The sequence below is a fragment of the Camelus dromedarius genome, chromosome 25 (assembly GCF_036321535.1).
Source record: "Camelus dromedarius isolate mCamDro1 chromosome 25, mCamDro1.pat, whole genome shotgun sequence".
In the NCBI taxonomy this organism is placed as follows: Eukaryota; Metazoa; Chordata; class Mammalia; order Artiodactyla; family Camelidae; genus Camelus; species Camelus dromedarius.
This window is the reverse complement of record NC_087460.1, coordinates 10840789-10862180: the sequence shown is the minus strand read 5'-3', so window position 1 is coordinate 10862180 and position 21392 is coordinate 10840789. Positions and strand designations below refer to the sequence as shown.

The 21392-nt window shown below is 35.6% G+C and overlaps 1 long non-coding RNA gene across 1 annotated transcript; it reads left to right on the top strand.

Moving 5' to 3' along the window:
- The first annotated feature begins 10719 nt into the window (after nucleotides 1-10719).
- LOC116151466 (uncharacterized) lies at nucleotides 10720-15890 on the top strand. The gene is made up of 2 exons (XR_004135061.2): nucleotides 10720-11067; nucleotides 14603-15890. It is a non-coding gene; the product is annotated as an uncharacterized LOC116151466 (long non-coding RNA).
- The last annotated feature ends 5502 nt before the right edge of the window (nucleotides 15891-21392 follow it).

Sequence of the window (21392 nt, the reverse complement as noted above, 5' to 3'; positions counted from 1 at the left end):
TTAAATATCACCTCCTAAAATCAATATTCTTCTTTTAAAATATTTTCTATTATTTTTTCATTTTGAAGATATTTTCTTCTAATTTAGAGGAGTAGTGACATGAAGATAGCTGGTAAGAATAAAAATGAACATTAATTCATTTATGTTATCTCACCTCTGGAATGAAATTAGAATATGGTTAGATCATGGACTATCTCCTTCCTAGACTATACATCTGAAGGCTGGGAAATATCTTTACTCATTCTAAAATTTAATATCCTTGCTCAAAACTTCAGTGCTTTATTCTAAGATCCCAAATATCAAAACAGTTGCTTGATGACCCAACATATATTGAATCAATCATGGTAATTAATAAAAATGATTAAAAAGGCATGGTTCCTTCTTAGTCGTGAAGGAGTTCAAAAAACGTCTCCCAAAAATGTGGCCATTTGGCATGCGGACGATTTTGACTTGGGGACAATCAAGATCCAGCAGATTCAGGAAAAACTCTTACCACTCCCTTAACTGCCTAAAAGAATTTAGACAGAAAATCTGGTCCAGGAAGAGAACCATCACCAGAGATGACTACAGAGAAAATGAGCAAGGTGTCCTAAGCTATGGAGGAGCTGAGCGGGACCTGGAGATCAAAATCTTCCCTGTGCTTCACTGTCTCTGCACGGCATGGCAAACCTTCGTTTACCAAACATTTGTTCCTCCCATCTTCCTGTGAATTGTCTTCCTTGCCTTTGAAGTCCCAGACCTCTACCCACTTCTCCTTAACTGAGAATAACATCTAAACTTCAGTTGCCTGACTGCCTGTAGGTCTCATATTCTTATGGGACCTCTGTATGTATGTAATTAAATCCATTTTTTTCCCATTAATCTGGCCTATGTTAATTTAATTATTAGACTAGCCAAAGACCAGAGAAATGGAGAAGAAAAGTTTCCTCCCCTATGGTAGCAAATGTCTAGATTTTTATGAAGCTTGTAAATTCATTAAATAATTAAATATCAAAGTATGCATGAGTAAATTTTATTTTGCAAGAGATAATAATTAAAGGCCACCTTTGCTCATCTTTCAGTTAACCATTCTACGTGAAAAGCCTAAATTTTTAACTAGGAGGTGATAATATATTTTTGGTCAATAAAATATCTTGAACTGAAGACCAAGTAAGTAAGAAAATACTTGGGATTTTGGAAGTTGTTCTTACCAATCTAACCCTATAAAGGGATACAAATGGATGCATTTCAGTTTGAGACACTAATACCATGGAAGTGTTAATTCATTTTCTTTAAAGAAATACATTTTCACCATAAGAAACTGGATTTTAAGCGATCAGCAATTTTGTTTTACTTCTGGATTATTTGATAATATACAGCAGCTGGACATGGCTAATTATTAGATGTCACTTCTCTCAGATAGCGAATTAGCAGTAAAATTTAACAGCTCTGAAATTTAAAATGATAGCTTTGATCAGCTCATTTATGTCAGGCTGCTGAGCAGGAGATCAGAATCACCTGATATGACGGCAGAAGTCTGAAGGTGGAGAGGAAGACAGGATGCCAGTTGACAAAGTGCACTTTGGGTGGAAGGTCCAGAAAGTAGGTGAGTGACAGGAAGCAGGAAGCCTACCAGAAGGAGCATGAATGCCAAAGCAGTGCCTTTGTTATTTTAAAAAAGAAAGTCACAGAAGTTATGATCTGGAACCTGCATTGCACTGGGGTCACCTTCCTTTCAATTCTATCTAAGAAAACGAGTCACGCCCCTAGAGAAGACCATAAAGAAATCACTGTTCGTAGGAGAAAGCCAACATTTAGGTGAGGCAAGGGGGAGGAACTTCTCAGGGGGGAGCTGACACCGACGGGCCTCTTTCAGTTGTAGATGGCACTGTGGAACCCTTGGGGCAGAACGGGACAGAAGGAAGTCAGCCAAGGCTCAGACAGATTTCCAGAGCTTCCAGTGGCGCTGGGCGCACTAAGGCTGACTGGTTTAAGCCCGTGAGCTTCCCCAAGGTACTTCAGATGCAACCTGAGAGGGGTCTGTTTATAAAAGTGTGTGGACAGAATTGCCTTTTCCTTAATCCACACATGTCGTGGCCTACAGAGGAAGAGGCTGCGAGTGTCGGAACTGAGCTAGCAGACATGGGGGTGGGGCCCTTCCCGTGGCTGAGGGAGGTAACGGGCAGTCCTCCGAGGCACAGTATTTAACCTCTGTACATCCAGGCTCTGCTTGATCAGGGGCCCCAGGTCACACGACATGAGGGACCTGACATCACCGTGTGATAGTATTTGGGAAAGGAGCTGTGGTATTACTTACATTGCTGCTAATTCTGCAAATCCTCTTTCTTAAAAATAAACAGATCAGCTCCCTTACTTTAGGACATTTGTTTTCCATGGATGACCAGGTCACAGCTAGGGTGACCCTAACCAGAGCCTCCAAGGTTGCAGGGACCCTACACAAGACCGTTCGTTAGTACCATGAAATATTGAAGGCCGCTAAATAGACCGTATCATCTTATTAAAATTTAAGCTATAATTGATAGAGAAATATGCAATTGTCCTTGGAAAGAGGGAAATATATCCATCCTGTTACCCCATCCTTTATCCCAAGCTCTGTGCCAAGCACTGGAGGGAAAAAAAAAAAGAACAGGAAAAAGTGTGTCCCTTCAAAGAGCTCATTGTCTAGTTGAGATGACAGATAATTTTATTACAGTATGGTATGTTCTGTGATAGTGGTTGGTGCAAAGTACAGGAAAGGTCACCTAGGAAGGGGACCTATTTCAGTCTTGAAGGGGTCAAGAAGAGTTTATTAGAAAATTGTACCTACTCTGAAACATGAAACATGAGTGGGCGTTAGGCAAAATGGGCTGAGAGTCCCTCAGTTTAAGAAAGAGTGTGGTCCAAGTCCTCTCAGGAGAGGATTGAAGCCTGACACATTAGCAGAGACAATACAGACAAAGCCCCCAATGAATGGGATTCAACAATGTTAGCTAGTTGTTCATGACTCTGACTTCCACGACCACTGCTACCACTGGTAATGATAACGATAATTCTAGATGAAAATTTCCAGTGTGTAGATGGAGGAAGACAGGTAGCTGTGAACGTAATTGAACTACATGAAACTGGTAAAATGCGCAGCATTGAGTATCAGGTTGCTGTGGGGTGAGAAGATGCCATTCCCAAAGCAAGAAAGTTAGAAAGCAACTACTACTTCAGACCTGAGATCTGCAAATGTGATCTACTATTGTTGGCTGGAGTGACTTTTTTTTAGATACAGAGTGCAAGTTTTCTCAAACACAAATACATGATGGAAGATTAAAGGGCCTTCCTACCTCCACTCTCGGCAGCATTCTGCTATCACATAAATCCTCCCAGAACACAGATGGCACTCTGGAAAAGGAGTGGGAGGCCCTAGTCCTGAGGTTAGGTTTCCAGGGGAATGGGGCTTCATTACAATCAACGAATGCCTTAAGCAAATAAAATTAAAGTATTTGTATCTGAGTTCATGAACACACACATATGTATAATAAAATAATTATGATGATAATAGTAATTTTTACTATTACTTTACCCACTACCCAAGTGGTCTCGCCTACTAGGAACTATGGTCCTTGAGAGCATGAAGTGACGTTTCATCTTCATTTTAATGTTCCTTGTGTCCAGTAAAGTACTTTGTTCATGGACAGTATTCAATCAAAGTGCATAAATAAATAAACCTATGTAATCTTTAAGAGTATGAAGTTCTGAAAAATACTTGGCATGGGATTTTAGGGTCTAATTCATCCCAGAGATAAGATTCGCTGTTTGGCATTGAGTAGGAAATTGTATAGTAGAACACGGTGTTGGTAAGTGCCATGCCTGTCTAATCCCAGAGCCCTAAAATTAGAAATATAGGAAAAGTAGGTCTTTGTGTTTAAATGCATGCCATGCAAGAAAAAACAGTAGTTTGAGTAATAGCTTTCACAAACACATTTATTGCTATAACAGGCCATAAACTATGCATCTCTCTTCCTTTATTTTAACTGTGTGAAGTCATGAAAGCAAATATGTTTCTTAGACTCACCTTCTCCTGAAGATGATTTGTCAAGTCATTGCCCTTAACTTTTGACAGCCCGATGAATTCACGAAAATGGAACTGGTCCACGTGCCCAAGGCCTAAAGGGAATTTTAAGTCCAATGGAAATCAGGTAGTGTATTAAAAAGGAATATCAATCCCTTTTACTTGGTTTTCATGACAAGCTATGTCTATGACCAAAATCTGAGAATATTTGCTAAAAGATGGGTTCTATTTGTCATTTCTTTGGTAGGGTGAAAGATAATAAAGATGGTAGGAATGAGAAAAATGGCCAAGGTGACTCTGGTGATTGTGCACACCTTAATTATGATTTTTTACTAGATAAAGTTTTTTGTGGATCAAATGAACTTGAAAGAATTTAGCAAAGCAGACTGGAAAATTACCCAGGACATATAAGGCCCCCAAAGTAGGATTCTCTTCTCTGATAAGAAATGAACAGTAGTAGCTAAATTCTTAAACATTGTCCAGAGAAACAGAAATCTGTAACTGTAATCCTACAGCCTTGTGCAGGTATTAAAATCCTATTTAAATAGAATTTGAGGGGTAATAGGAAGAGTGGATCAGTAAAAAAATTAGTTAGGTTTTGAAATACACAATTTCTGTCTTGAAATCACTATGTCTTGAGAAAAATGCTAACCTCCCCAAAACACCCTAAACCAGAACTAAAACCAAAAACGCTAAAGAAAACACAGGCATTGTATGTGAAATTATAAAAAAAATATAATGATGAATGTCACTGAATTCCCATTTTCATGTAGAAATTGATTGCAATAGGATATAGAAAAATAAATTTAATTTTAGGATAGTATAGAGCTGAAGAATTTTGATGTTTATAAAATAAGAGGAAAGAGTTACAAAACATGTATGAGACCTTTAGAATAATTGAAAATTAGATCATTGTCTCTATCAATAAAGAATAAGAAAAATAAAAGCAACAGAATATAGGCTAAATTGAATTTTCTGAATACTCTCTTCAAAGTTTTCCCATGAGATGCTAGCAGTTTTGAAAGCACTTTTAGTGTACTTAAACTATATTACCTCTTCATAAGAAGTCATCTGTATGCTAGTAATTGTCAGTGAGAGTTCTACTGTACAATCCTTGTCATCTTGAATATATTTTAAGTAAAATATCTTGAAGAAATGCTTATTACCATTTCACACAACTATTCGCCTTGGGCCCATATGGGAAAATGATCAAACTGAGCAAATGTTTAGCATAGCTCTGACCCCAAATTCCTCTGACTGAAAGTTATAGTCTTTTCCAGGCATAATGGTGCTTACTGGAGGTTCTCACTGATATAATTGTTCAATTTTTCTCCTCACTGCAGTCAGATAGACAGTCAAAAATATTTCAGTAATGTTTCCTTTGATAGGTGTCTTTATTTGAGGTGCCTCATGGAGATACTGAGTGGAGATATTCTTTTGGTAATACTAGTACTATATAAGTGTACACTTGAGGAAAAGCAAAGCCAATAAACTTTGCTGCACCATTTCCCCTCAGCCTTTGGCCATCTTGGAGTAGGGCTATGCAGGACTGGGTTTGACAACTTACTTCAAAATCCATCTTGACTTGAATAAGGCATTACCAAGCTGAAAGAACCCTGTGTTCATCTTTTGAATCACAAGGAATGTAATTGAAGATTTCTTCTCTAATTAATCTCAAGTACTAACAAATATCTTTCCTGTAAGTCTGAAACGTGGGAAAAACAAGCTTTATTGGTAAAAGAATAAATTAAGTATAAAGGGAAAATAGCCAAAATTAACAGAATGTAAAAAGAAGGCAGATATGCAAAGAATAGCTCATAGGTGACTGAGTCCACATTCTAAATATCTCCTTCTTCTAGACCAATGATACATGTAACATTTTTATTTAAGAAAGAAAAATGATTTGACAAGTACAGGATATACGAAAACTTGGATTAAAAAAATTACTCAAAAGAGTACCGGTAGTTTAGTTTTCCACAAGCTCAATATAAACCCACAGTGTTACATGGTTGCTAAAAAAATCAAGAGTCTAAACTTATAACTGTGGAGGGGAGGGAGATCATGATGAGTTGGCTTCCAGCTAGGAGAGGCCAGATACAATGGGAAATAAATGACATGCCTCTCACCTTGCTCTTCCATATGTAGTTGGATGGGACGAGTGCAACGGAAATAAACTTCTACCTCCACCTGGGACAATCCAACAGCAGTGCTCCTCCACATGGACCCAGTCTTAGATCAGGTGGAAATTTGGGTCCGATACAACATGGCTTATCTTCAAAGCCACCAACTGTGCTATGTCTCTAATAACTTCAGTCTGAGAGTACAACCCCACAGATCAGAATTCCATTAGGTACTATACTGAGTTAGAGGGTAAGGACCATTGCATTTCTCCATTGAGGTTAAGCCCTTCATCCATTGAGTATAACTATTAGTCATCAGTAGAAACCTCAAAAAGATATGATCTTTTCCCACCCCGCAGTGGGAAGAGATAGACTGGGACTTCAAAATTACAGAACAGATAAACAAGATTATACTGCATAGCACAGGGAAATACATACAAGATCTTATGGTAGCTCACAGAGAAAAAAAATGTGGCAATGAATATATATGTTCGTGTATAACTGAAAAATTGTGCTCTACACTGGAATTTGACACAACATTGTAAAATGATTATAAATCAATAAAAAATGTTAAAAAAAAAAAGATATGGTCTTATCAGGAGACTCTATCTGGAGCTAAGGCACCTGCTTAGAAAAATTAGGAATTACAAGAAATCACACAATTTTACCATGTATGGTTCATTTGAAGACTTCCTTAAACAACAATACAGATACCAGACATTGTATTCTTGTTCTTGTATGGCTCAATAACTCTGCCTCCTCTCAAATCCTGAGTATAAGATTTACATTCATCCCAATCTGAGTAGGGTCAAAGAAATACACCTCAATGCTGCTAGAATAGGTGCTTCAATAATCTTCTAGCAATAATCCAACCAACTAAGTTCAAGGAAATACATTACACACTCAAGAAGTTGGCACAAATCGACTCCCTACAAACTTACTTACTGTGTCAGAGTACAGTCAGCTCCTAAGGAAGGAGAATCTCCAGCACTGGTGAATTTCTCTTGTTCTAGCAGCTACAGTGGTATCAGTGGCTGGAGCATCCTCTCCATCTGACCTATGCACTGAATTAGATCCCCAGCCCTTGAAGGGAAATGTGATGCATGCACCTACCAAGAACCCGGAAATGAATTTTTAACTGAAAAACTTCTGTAAGAAGGCAGAGTATGGGGCTAAGAAGACTGTCAATGGGCAATCAGGAGAGCTAGACTCACCAGTGCAGCATAAGGGCTCTCTACTGTGCTTGAATAGCCAGAATTTGCCACAGACACGAAATTTCAGCAACTGTGGGCCACTATTGTGTTAAGGCTCAGAGACAGGGACACAATGGAGACACTGGGACTTGAAACTCATGGAATAATTACTCAGAAATCTCTGAGAAAGTTAGCATGCTTGAGCTCTGATTTGGGTCAGATTCCTTTAACTAGGTTGGTGTGCACCTGGAGTGGGGCTATCTTAAGACTATGGATATGCATGGAAGACTGTGGGAGGAGGGACCAAAAATATTGTTTAGAGGTGTAGCTGATCCCAGGAAGGGAATAAACAGTACCAACCAAGCTTCCAAGCCCATGGAGACTGGGCCAAAAATAAAACACAACAGAGGCTGAAGGACATTAAATGGAGAGAAAGGGGTGTGCAGGGGAGAGAAAGAATGCAGAATAGAGAAGCATAGAGACTTCTAGAAGTGCTAACAAGTTACCCGGTGGAAAAGGATCAAAGGGTAAGCTCTTAGCTTACTGAAAATAATGGGCTATATGGCTTGGAAAGTAATAATTACCATAATATGAGAAGAAAGGTAGACACAGAAAGATTTATTAAAAATACAGGACAGCCTTGGAAATTTAAGGTAGCAAACTAGGACAAGTGGTTTCAAATAAACTAAGAGCTGAACTTGGTCATGATTAGTTTGGAAAATAATCTTTGGCCCATTGGTTAATGGATGAGAGAGACTTAGAACTTCTCTTCAAAGGATCAGTTTCCCTCATGTTGCAATGAATTCCCCACTCTTAGAATTGTTCAAGTAGAACCAGGAGGGTCACCTTTCATATACCTCATAGAATATCTTTATCGTCTTTTCAAACCACACATTATACGTACTATCAGGTTCGAAAAATATTCAGCGGCATACAGAAAGTACCAAATTAATTTGGCAATTCATCTCTTCACTTTTAAATTCCTAGAGCATAGAATTTATACAGAATTTTTTTTTGAAGAGCTAAGTCTAGCATGATGATGAGTAGACAACTTGTAATTATTTTTCTGACAGAGACCATTATTAGAATGTTTTAAAATGATGTCCTTTATTCATTTTTCTACTTTTACAAGTACTGTTAAAAAATTACAATGATATGATTGATTTGAGCTTAGCACTCATTACAATATCCATCTGAGGTATAGAAAGATGTCCCAATCAAAATCTCTTTCTCTAATTCGTACATATAGGGTATGTCTCATAAATTAGATATTTTCAAAATTCTAAAATATAAGGAATGTAAAAGTTTAGTCAGGAGAAGTCATTTTGCATTTATGACTCAACTTTATCAGCACATTTTGAAGTAGTAGAAAAAGACAAATTTATTTTAGATTGGTTTCTGTGGGTATTCACTTGAAATTTAGGAACAGAGAAATCAGTACATCAGGTTGTGTCAATTTTAATATTTTTATTATCAAGTTTTTTCTATTCAGACTCCACTTTCACTCTATTAAAATTTAAATACTTCCAGAGATTTCATCCCTATTTCCCCTCTGTTCTCAATTATTTTCTTAAACATTATTTACAAGCTTTTGAAATTTCAGTTGCATTTTGTTCACCCACACACTGCACTAAAATTTAACTTTGAAAAACATTGCCTCTGCATAAATATCCTTGTTACGTAAGGTAACAGAGAGGGAAGGAGTTGTTAGTTACATTTTCTTAAGCATTGTGGGAAGTTATTTACTGTTTCAGAGCAATAGACACATGCACTCTCACACACACACACACACATTCACACAGAGTTCTGTTATGTTGGGAAGCTCACAGGGAGATTACAAAATAACCTTAAATTGGTAAATGAGCCAAGTGGGTGGCATTATCAGTTAGTGCACATTGTCAAATTGCAATGCGTTGGACTTTTACAATTGCACTTTCATTCTGCTTAAAGGAATTGTTTTTTTTTTTTTTTCCTCCCAATTTGTAAACCCACAATCTCCTTGAAAAATAAAACTCTGCACTTGACATTTTCAGATTCCCCTTATCCCACTTCCATTAAAGACAAGTCTGACTTTGGGAGCACTAAGAATTTCAGAGAATTGAATTCCAGAGAGAAACCCCTACTGGAATAAAGTCTGCCTATCCAGGAACACAAAGGACAGCTCTTTCTCACCCCTGCTAATGAAGAGCTAGACTAATGTCCCCTCTTGGGGTTTGCAGTAATGCTCTCATGGAACATTCATTTGCAGAAGCTGCTGAGTTAACTCCAGAGTCCCCCTTTCCCATAGCAAGTTGTCTACAAAGACAGTAAATTTAAGGGGTCATGATAATGGTGTCTCCCAAGATACTGAGTAAAATGTTGCAAGTTCTCACACCCCATTTCAAAGTCTCCTATGGATTGTTGATGGCAAGACGTGCATATCTTGAAGAGGTCACCTCCAAGAAGTTTCTACAAAGCAGCTATTATACAGATTAGATACCAAGGCACTTTTCTGAGACTCTCCTTTAGGGTACAATTAAAATAGATGTTGTTACCGTATTTTGCAATAGAATTAAGGGTGTAAGACCCCACATTAAAGGTAAAAGCTAATAAATGAAACTGTTAGTATAAGTTCTTTAAGGAAAAGAAATTTAGCTTTCCCTAATACTTCCCACAGCTTAGAATAGGGCCTTTCATAGAGGAAAAAAAAGAAAGGAGGGAAAGAGAGAAGGAAGGAAGGAAGGGAGGGAGGGAAGGAGGGAGGGAGGGAGGAAGGGAGGGAAAAAAGAAGGAAGGACTGTACAAATAAAGGAATAAAACAGAAAAGTTTATATTACCTCTAATAGGGCAAAGAAGTTATAAAAAATGTTTTGTGCCCACGTGCATTAGGCTTTTATTTTTCAGTTATTTGATAATGTTCCTGAATTTTCTCCTAATAAATGTTTTATGGGGCTAAAATAGAAAGCAAGATTCTGTCTATGAGAGGAAATTGAACTGAAGCAATCTCTATCATTGGCTGTGGAGGGGTACTTTGTTGGTTTTTTGTTTTTTTCCCCTACTGAGTACTTTGTCATCAGCAGGAGGTCAATTTATGGTTTCTTTAAAATGGATAAATCCAACAGTTTTTCTTTCTTTTCTGTTGTATTTTTTTAAACCTGCCTCAGAATACCAAGAACAAACTTAATATAGGGACTTTAAGAATGATTTTCTCTAAAGAGAATGCTTTATGCCCAGAAGTGGATCTCTCACTGATACTCATTTTCTGGGGACTGGTTTGTGACTCGACGTAACGCTAGCTCTTTTAATAGCCACAGGAAGAATTAGTTAAAAATTGACTTTGAATGTAATTCATTTGCTACAAAATGGTCTTTCACCCCCTGCTCTTCTCTTTCACTGACATCCACATTTTTGTTTCTAGTCCTTTGTTAAAAAATGAACTGCACAGCAAAAGCATGCGAGGATAAGGATTTCTGAACACCGCCATGCACACCATGGTGTTCCCAGCACTGAGCTATTAATGCATCACTGCTGTCCTGCACTGGACGAAGGGGGAGAGACAGTTCAGAGGAGCAGCTGGCTAAGGAGAGCCCCAGGGATGAGTTCACCTGGAAAGAAGAAAGCGATAGCCTTCAGCACATCCAGTCTCCTCTTGGCCCCCTGCACTGCCCTCCCAGGGATCAGTCTGCTGCTGGACATGCCACTAACTTCTATGTCACTGACCACAAACTCAGCAGAGGTAAAACTGAAAGGGAAATGCTTTCCTTGTTTATCTGCCAAAAATTAGATTAGGAATGGGTTGGGGCAAACATCTTGCAAAGCTAATTATAAGTACATATTTAAATTGGGCAAAATTAGTTTAGGTCCGGTTGTTACTCCCCACCCCCCTTTTTAAATAGCCAAAGTCCACTTATTCTTTCCTTGTGTCTAAAATTCCACCATGAATACTAAGAAAGGGGGTTGTGTTATGACTTAATAAACATTTAAATCAGTGTTAAGATCCTTTAAGCTTCTCTTAAGTTAGAAATTAAAAGGTCTTTGCAACGGGGAAAAGGAATCGTGAGCATCACTGAAGAACAGAGGTGGAAATCTTTTGAAACACTACTATTTTGTTCATAAATAAATATTTTCCTCTATATTTCCCATTAGCAAACCATTTGGATACAGAATAAACTTAGCATAGGTCAAATAAAATATATTTTGACTCTAATGCTTCTAGAGAGAAAAGGCGATTTTCACGATTAGACTTCTAGTTTAGAAAACTCAGGTGTTTCCACTGAGAGAGCAAGGTCTTCCTGACCTATGAGAAGGGCTCACCTTTGCCTGTGGCATCTGTGTGGTGTTTTTGATTACTGGGTCCTCATTACCAGATACAATGAAGAATGAAAACAATCCTACTGCATTCAACAGATTTTGTAAGAACAAAAAATACTTGCAAAAAAAGGCAACTGAAAGATAGATTCAGATAAACACTGCATCTAACATTGATTTTCAATGAATGTTCACTGTATTCACGAAGTAGCTGAAAATATAATTCCACGACAATGAAGTAGATGTCTTTAAAACTTATTTTCTATTGGTATCTTTCTTATTAGGAGAATCTGGTTTGGTAAAATTCCCTTAACTTCTGCTAACTGGAGTCCACATTTTTCAAGTGGAACATTAGATACATAGCTACTTTTTTAACCTAGTATATAGAGGTATTTGTCAGTAAATGCATATTTTTGATATAAATTAAACAGTTTATGCAGAGAAAAATGTTAACTTGTATAAAACATCAGCTCACAGCTCAGAAAACCTATTATAACTTTTAAAATTAACATAGTAAGTTAAGCTCCTGTTATAAAGGATCTAAATTTCTTAAGAATAATCTCTAGGAGAAGAAAAGACAGTAATTTGAAGATTGAGTCACACAATGTACATCTCAATGAGGGAGTTGTTCTTGGAGCAATAAATTATAATGTTTCTGACATTTACTTTAATAAAAATAAAACACAAATGAATAAGGATTCAGAGAAAGACATTTAAAATTGTAGCTGTGATCAATTGAAAAACATTATAATTATCTTCTGGGATCTTTTATCTTTTTATCTTTTAGAGATTTACAGAAATCAAAAGTCTATTTATGATGAAATGAGGTAGAATGCATGATTAGCATCATGTTTGGGGCAAAATAGTCCCAAATACAACCCACCCCATCATCCATATTCATTACTTGAACAGCATTTAACCTATAAACAGGACCTCAAAAGGACAATGATTACATCAGTAAAGGAAATACATCTTCAAGAAAAAGGAAAACTTTAACTCAAAATCTGAAGTTTGCCAGCAAATAGACTAATCTAAATACATATGTGTAACTTTAGTCTTCTTCTGAAGCTCCAGATTCATAACTTCAATTTTCTTCGGATTTCCCAAATCAATGTTCCATTTCATTCATAACCAAGCAGTACACTGAGCAAACTCAGCATCATCTCAATGTAGCCTTTTGGCTACTGCAGTGTGTAAAAGATGCTATACTGTATAAATGCAAAGAGTGTATGGCGGTGTGGGGGTGAGTACACAAAGAGAGAGAGAGAGAAGGTCTACTTTCTTAATGAGTTCCTATTACAGGGTCTAATTTTGAAAAATTTTTGAACTTGTATAGGTCTTAAGGTTGCTGAGATCCAAAATGCTGGAATAATGGTGAATAGTCAGTGTCTAGGTATTGAAATAGAAGACACACAGAGGGGGTAAGACCATGTTGTTAGTTATGTTCATAATGTAGATGTTTGCATCACTAAATATGACAATAGGAGAGAGGATAAGAAGATATCCTTAAGCAAGATTTTCAACTCACCAAAGAAGGAGGAAGAAGATAATGAAGAAATAGTGAATGTTGATTTAAATTCATGGTGCATGTAAAACACAACAGCTTAACATAAAATATAAAGGAATTCTTAATAAATGTTAATTATTATTGTTTGTGTCATTATGTAAACAAATGGAATTTTGTATTAGTGAGGCCACCTTAAAATATTTATGCTTTCAAAGATATATACTAAGCAATGGAGGTGTAAATCATAGTTAATAACTGAAGAATGGGGAAGTTACTTCATGAGAGGACTGGCATACTCCAGCTGGTCACAAATATTCTGAAGAAAATCACCATTTAGGGAAATCACATCCGTTATAATTGGCCACATCAAGAATTCTTTAAGAATGTGGAGGGGTCAATGCTCTATTTCCAAATGGCATTTGGTTGAAATTTAAAAAGAAAAATGTTGTTATATATTGATGTTTCTTATTATGGCAATATAATTTGAGACAGGAATTTTTATGGAAAAACCTTCTCTTAGGCAAGATTTACTGTCTATTTTGGACACCTTACAAAACATAACTAAACAAAGCTTTTTAAAAAGTATGGCAATGAAAAAGATACAGAAAAGGTTATATAGGTTATGAGTTTTTTCCATTTTGGTAATTTTCTGTATTCTAATTTTTAATGGGCACATAATACTGTTTAATGAAATAATAAGGCAAAATATAAATAAAGGGCCAAAAAGTGTTATAAATAGGTGAGGACAGAGTTTAAAATACTAAGATAAACAAACAAGGTTTCTGAAACCCTTTTTAAAAAAAGGTTTACTGAAGCCATGTTAGGATACAATGATGAACACAAATGGGTAAGTTCAGTGCTTGGCTGACACAATTAATAGAAATAAAACTACTATTTACTTCATTCTTTAGTGTTATTTGTGAATATGTAAAGTAAGGTAAGGTAATGTAATGCCTGTGATAATGTAAGCAGGAGAAGTCTAGGAAAAATCCATTTTATGTCAAAAGGGAAAATGAAGAGTAATGGATAAAATTTATAAGATGATAGACTTACTTTAACCTAGGAAATATAAATGATAGTATTTCAAAATGGAATACGGGTCCTACTTTTTTTTAAATATTTCCCTCGTTTTAAATATATTTTTATTGAAGTATGGTCAGCTTATAGTATTGTGTCAATTTCTGGTATAAAGCATAATGTTTCAGTCATACATATATATACAAATATTCATTTTCATATTCTTTTTCATTATAGGTCACTACAAGCTATTGAACATAGTTTCCCTGTGCTATATGGTGTAAATTTGTTGTTTATTTTATATATAGTAGTTAGTATCTGCAAATCTGGAGCTGCCAGTATATCCCTTTCCACCCTGGTACCCACAAGTTTGTTTTCTATGTCTGTAAGTCTGTTTCTATTTTTCAAAAAGTTCATTTGTGTCATTTTTTTTTTTTAGATTCCACCTTTCAACCATGATGAAGTAATGAATACTAAATTTCTATCCAGCCATAATCAACTATAAAACTGGAAATTTTTATGTAAAAACTGTTTCCAATCATTTGAGAATAACCATCAAAAAAATTGTGAACATTTAGGGGAAAAAAAAACCAAAACAAAAAACCCAGAGATGTGCCCTAAAAGTGCCCTAGCTTTCTGAATGGAGCTAATTACTGGACCCTGGCCCACGGAGAAGTGGCATAAGCATGGTTTCATAATCTTGCTGAATTGAATACACAGAAATTGGAGATGAGGAAGTCTTAGAGAATTGGTATCTGGAAGGCAGAGTACTGACAAAGAAGAAGCTACTCAGAAAAAAAGCTCCAAGAATCTACAAGGATCACCATGATTCTTTCACTGAATGCTAAATTGCACATGCACAGAATGACTCCTTAAGGCCAGGCAAAGAACAACCATTAAGGAAATGCCATTGCCATAGAGCTGTAAGATGGAAAACTCCCAGAATTCTCATAGGGTTGGGAAAGTGTGGGGTTTAACTAGCCAGACTGGAGAACCTCATGGAACACACATGGCATTTTGCGTGACGCCAAAAGGGCCATACATCAGGAGTGAAACTGAGCTAATCACAGTGTAGAGTCACTCTGGACCTTACCAGGGATTCTTGTAGTCATGCTATGATGATTAAGTTGATGATTCTTTGAGGATAAAGTAATACTAAACGTGTGTGCACCTCGTAATATAGGGTCATTACATGTAAAACAAAGCTGACAGAAAAACAGATAAATCTACAATTTTGGTAAAATTATTTCATCTTTGCTCTCTCAGTATTTGGGAAACTGATTACAGAGAAAATCTGAACAAGACTATCAACCAAAATGATCTAACTGACATTAATAAAGCTTTACACCCAGCAACAATGGGATCCATACCTTTTCCAAATTGTTATTTGATTAATTCCAGCATCAATTTTTTTTTTAAATAAGGGGAAGAAAAAACTATATCAGAACTGGATGAAACATACATGAAAGAAAAACTGTCTGGAGTGGGGCTGGGTGGATGTTAAACATGTACATAATTTTATTTGCAATTTAAATGCTATTAATCACTTTTTATTTTTTAATAATAAAATATTTAATGAAATGTAAATTAATTTGGAAATGCCATTTCATTCCGGTGTTATTCCAATTTTTATGAAGCTTGTTTCAGTCAGAAATGGTCCATGGCTGAGAAACTGTGCTTGTTCTTTAAGAGTCCTTTGAAATAAAGCTGTTCCACAACTTGTAGAATATTATCATTCATTTTTGCTGTTTGGCTTGGGATTTTCCTATCACTTTTGAATTGTCTTTCTTGCTTCCCAAGATCTCTTGGCTTTTGACAATAAGAATGGGTAATTCCCCTGGGTAAAATTCACACAGACCACATGGCTTGACAATTTGAACTTACTCTGTGCCTTTCAACTTCTTATTCCACCTCTCTCTTTCATAAAATCCCCAGGGATGCACAAATTTCACCTTCACTACGTAAAGATGTGTTTGGCGGGAAAAGAGGAAAAAGTGCTTTTCACATATAGTTGAACATGACCAAATTATACAGTAGAACCTTAAGAGAAATGTAAAAATAAACTGTTGAGAAATAAATCTTACTCTGCTTTATGTGGAATAAAATTTATATGGCTACTATATAAAACTTCCCACTATTTATCCAAGATTATTTTAGCAACCTTAGAAATTAGTTTAGTTGTTGCAGAAGCTGAGAAATCACTGTGAGAAAAAAATATTTTTTATCATCACTTTACTAGTATCCATTCCCTTTTTCACTGGAAGCGAAACATAGCTGGGATATCAAGCCCAGTATTTTTTCTCAGCTAAAAATAAGAGCTGGAGAGTATTTACTGCATAAGGACTGATTTCGTAAGTCTAGTTTTGGACTTGGATCTGATACAGTATCCTGTAAACTAAATATATACATTATATATTATTATATATATATATGTAACTTATCATCATCATCATTATCCTCATCAGCTAACCATTGTTTAATACCTACTCTACCTGAGCTGCTGTTTCCAGTACTCTGCATGTATTAATTTATTTAAACTGTGCAACACAGACTTCTATGTGTTTACCTACAATAGCATCCTTTGCTTCTGGCTTAATTATACAGTTCCTTTGAGTGCCCTTATCTAAATCTCTGCCTTCCCTGGACATTTAGACATGATGCATTTTTAAAATTCTAGCCTAGACAATATTTCTGAACTGGAAAATTTCTAACAAACTACCTGATGAACGTTGTACAACCTGGATGACATACTGCCCTCCCGGCTAAAAATATCTCCCTCTCTCTGTATCTGTTTTCCTGTTACTTGGACAGCACATATCAAGTTGCCCAAACAAGATTTCCATCAGTTCATTCTACGTGCCTCTATCTTTTTACCTTTTAACATCATCATTCTTTAACTTCAATCAATTCAAATTAATACCATCTTTTTTGCTTATCCTTGAGTTTCCACCCCCACTGTTTTAGGCAAATACTTATTCCTCTGCATCTTAAGAGCAATATTATCTAGTCGTTAAGTGTGAGAATGCTGGATTCAGGCTATGCATGGCTCCAAATTCCATTTTCATGCTGCCTAATATGTGACACTGAACAAGTTTCTTAACCTCCATAAAAGGGGTATAAGAAATCTTTATTGATCTACCAAGATGCAGAAAAAGTGAAAAAAAGTCAGGAAAATAAATTTGATAGTGAACAAGAAACATCAAATGAGACGACAAAGTAAGTCCAAATATATCAACAAATAAAACAAGGGTAGGAGACTACAGTTTTTTTAAAAGTCAGATAGCATGAGATTGCATTTAAAATATTCCTGCTCACAAGAGACATGCTTAGAGCAGAATGAAACATAAAGGGATGTAAAAAACTTAGACCATGAAATATCAGCAATAGAAATGCTCGTGTGTCCACATAAATACTATTACAGAATCCTAAATCATAAATGGAATTTAAAGCTTTGTCTCTCCTTGCTTTCTGTATCAGTCAGAAATTTCTGTGGGAGTTTATAGATACCCAATTGAAAACATCTTACATAAAACAGAGAAAGTATTGATTTATATAACTGGAAGGTTTAGTCATGGATTTGGCTTAGACATGGCTGTATTCAGAGACTTAAAATGCCAGGTCATTCTCTACATCTTTTAGATCCGTCTTCCTCTTCATGTTGCTTGAATTCAGCAGATAGATTATCTCCACATGGCAGGAAAGATACCCACCATCAGCCCCATTCACAACCTGCCAGCTTCCTAATTCTAGCAGGTAAAAAGGGAAAGAGATTTTTCTTTTCTCATGCCGATATAGCAACCCTGGAATACACTCTGTTTGGACTTGCCAGGGGTAAGCCTATGGACTATTCCTGACTGGGACACATGCCCAACTGTTTGACCATAAGTGAGATGAGGGACTGTGATTGACAGAACCACTTGGATCATGTGCATTTTGTAGGATGTAGTACTGATTTAAAAAAAAAAAAAAGATTTGCACTATATCTCTTTTTTATTGACTGTAGTTTACTGTAAGTCAATAAATGCCAAGACCAGTGTGTGCACCTGTGAAAAGGCTCCAGGAAGCTCTATTTTAAAAATAGTCCATAGGTCTGTGGGACAAAAAATATTCTGTGGCTTATATAGGTCTAATCCAATGCACAATGACTTATTTAGTTATAAAATGTTAATTTATTTAGCTTATTATCTCTGTAAAAAAATTTTTTTAGGATCTTATGACAACAGTAGGCAGCTGACCTCTAGCTTATGGCCATCTTCTCATTAGATGAATGATTAAAACGAATTTATTTTGGAAATTAAAAGTGTAAATTAACTGAATTTTAAATTATACTTTCTGGCTGTAGGCATTAGTCTGTATCAAACTGTAAATCTTAACACAGTATAATAAAAATTTTAAATTTCCTTTTAAGTGATTTGCCTGTAGCTCTGTGTTTTGCTTGCTTTCTTTCTTTTACATGTTTTTCCATCCATAGCAGACTTTTAGAACAAATGAAATTAGCCTTCAATATCTTACATTACAGTAACCAGATTACAGGGTATTTATTGATGGCACATTTTTATTGATTCAGATTAAGCCTTTGGCAAAGGTCACAAACCTCCATAACTCTGAGTATAACAGAAGGAGCTAAAGGATGTCTATAGATTACGGTAAAAAAAAATAGTAGTGTTAAAGGAAAGAGAAGTCAACAAAAGGGAAAAATTGAAAGCGTATAGCATGGAGCATAAAAGTTTATATTTAGCTCTCCTATAAAAATAAAAAGCTTTCCAGGAATAAAAATCATGTACCAGAAGTCAATTACAAAAAAGAAAGCTGGAAAATTCTCAAATATATGAAGATCAGGTGGTAGTTCAAGTGGTAGAGTGCATGGTTTAGCATATCCAAGGTCCTGGGTTCAATCCCCACTACCTCTTCCAAAAATAAATAAATAAGTAAACCTAATTACCACTCCCCACCAAAAAAAGAATAAAAAAAAAAGAATATTAAAAAAATCAAAACAAAAAAACACACTACTAAACAACCAATGAGTTATAGAAGATAGCAACAGAAAAGTCAAATTGTATCTTGAGGCAAATTAAAATGGAAATATAATAACAAAAACTTAGGGGACGCAGCAAAAACAGTTCTAAGAGGGAAGTTTATAGTGATAAATGTCTACATTAAGGGAAAAAAATTCAAAAATAGTTTAACTATATACCTCAAAAACTAAAACAAAACAAACTTAGCCCAAAGTTAGTAGAAGGAAGGGAATAAAGAGATTAGAGCAAAAATGCAATACAATACAATACTACAAAGACAATAGAAAAAAAATCAGTGAAACCAGTGGCTGTTTTTTTTTAAAAGACACACAACATAGACAAAGTTTTAGCTAGACTCACTGAGAAAAAAAAAGAGGACTAAAATAAATAGAATAATAAATAAAAGAGGAGACATTACAGTTGATAGCACAGAAATACAAATGATCATAAGTGAATACTATGCACAATTATATGTCAACAAATTAGACAACCTTGAAGAAATGGAAAAATTCCTAGAAATATACATTCTGCCATGTCTGAATTATTAAGAAACAGAAAATCTGAACAGAAAAATTATTAGTAAAGAGATTAAATCAATCAAAAACTTCTTAACAAAGTAAAGCCCAGGACCAGATAACTTCACTAGTGAATTTTACAAAACATTTAAAGAGTTAATGCCAGTCCTTCTCAAACTCTCCCAAAATATATAAGAGGGGGGCACACTACTTAACTCATTTTATGAGACCAAAATTACCCTGATACCAAAACCAGGCAAGGAAACTGTAAGAAAAGAAAATTATAGACTAATATTACTAATAAACATAGATACAAAAATTCTCAACAAAATATGAGTAAACCAAATTCAACAGCACATTAAAAGGATCATACAGCATGATCAAGTGGGACTTATTCTAGGGTTAATACTTGAACATCCAAGATTTAGAATATTACATGAACTTAGCTGATAAAGCAGCACCAGGGCTTGAGAGGACTGATTGCAATTCTGAAAGAAGTTCTACCATGAGTAAAATGCTAACAGCTTTGCATGCTACAGAGAAATCATTCATGAAAGAAAGAATTAATTGATGTGTCAACCTCATTGTTGTCTCCTTTTAAAAAATTTCCACAGCCACCCCAATCTTCAGGAACCACCACCCTGATCAATCAGCAGCCATCAACATCAAGGCAAGACCCTCCACCAGCAAAATATTACAACTCACTGAAGGTTCAAATGATGGTTAGCAGTTTTTAGCAATAAAGTATTTTAAAATTAAGGTGTGTACTTGTTTGTATTAGACATAATGCTACTGCACATCAAATAGACTACAGTATAGTGTAAACACAACTTTTATGTGAACTGGGAAACCAAAAAATTTGTGCCATTTGCTTTATTGCAATATTTACTTTATTGAGGCACTATCTCAGAGGTATGCCTGTGTTTAGTATAAAGTACAGTAACCAAAACAGTATGGTATTGTATTAAAAACAGACACATAGATGAATAGAAGAGACAGCTCAGAAATAAATCCACACATATATGGTCAAGTAATTTATAATAAAGAAGCCAAGAATATACAATGAGGAAAAAGTCTCTTTAATACATGGTGTTGGGAAAACTGAAGAGGCACATGCAAAAAGAATAGATTCCTATCTTACATTACACACAAAAATCAACTCAAAATGGATTAAAGACTTTAAGATCCAAAACTGTAAAACTTCTAGAAGAAAATATAGGTGATAAGCTCCTTTGCATCAGTCTTGGCAATTTTTTTTTTTTTGATTTGACACTCAAAATCAAAGATAACAAAAGCCAAAATAAACAAGTGTGACTACATCAACCTAAAAAGCTTACACACAGCAAAGGAAACCATCAACAAAATGAAAAGTTAGCTTATGGAATGGGATAAATATTTGTAAATTATATTGTCTGATAAAGCTTTTATACCCAAAATATACAAAGAATCCACACAACTCAAAGGCAATCAATCAAGCAATCAATCAATCTGATTGAAAATGAGCAGAGAAACAGACCACTTTTACAAAGGAGACATCCAGATGGTCAACAGGTATATGAAAGAGTGCTAAACATCACAAATCATTGGAAAAGTGCAAATCAAAACCATGATGAGATGTCATCTCACACATGTTAGAATAGCCATCATCAAAAGGACAAGAGATAACAAGATTGGTGAGGCTATGGAGAAAGGAGAATCC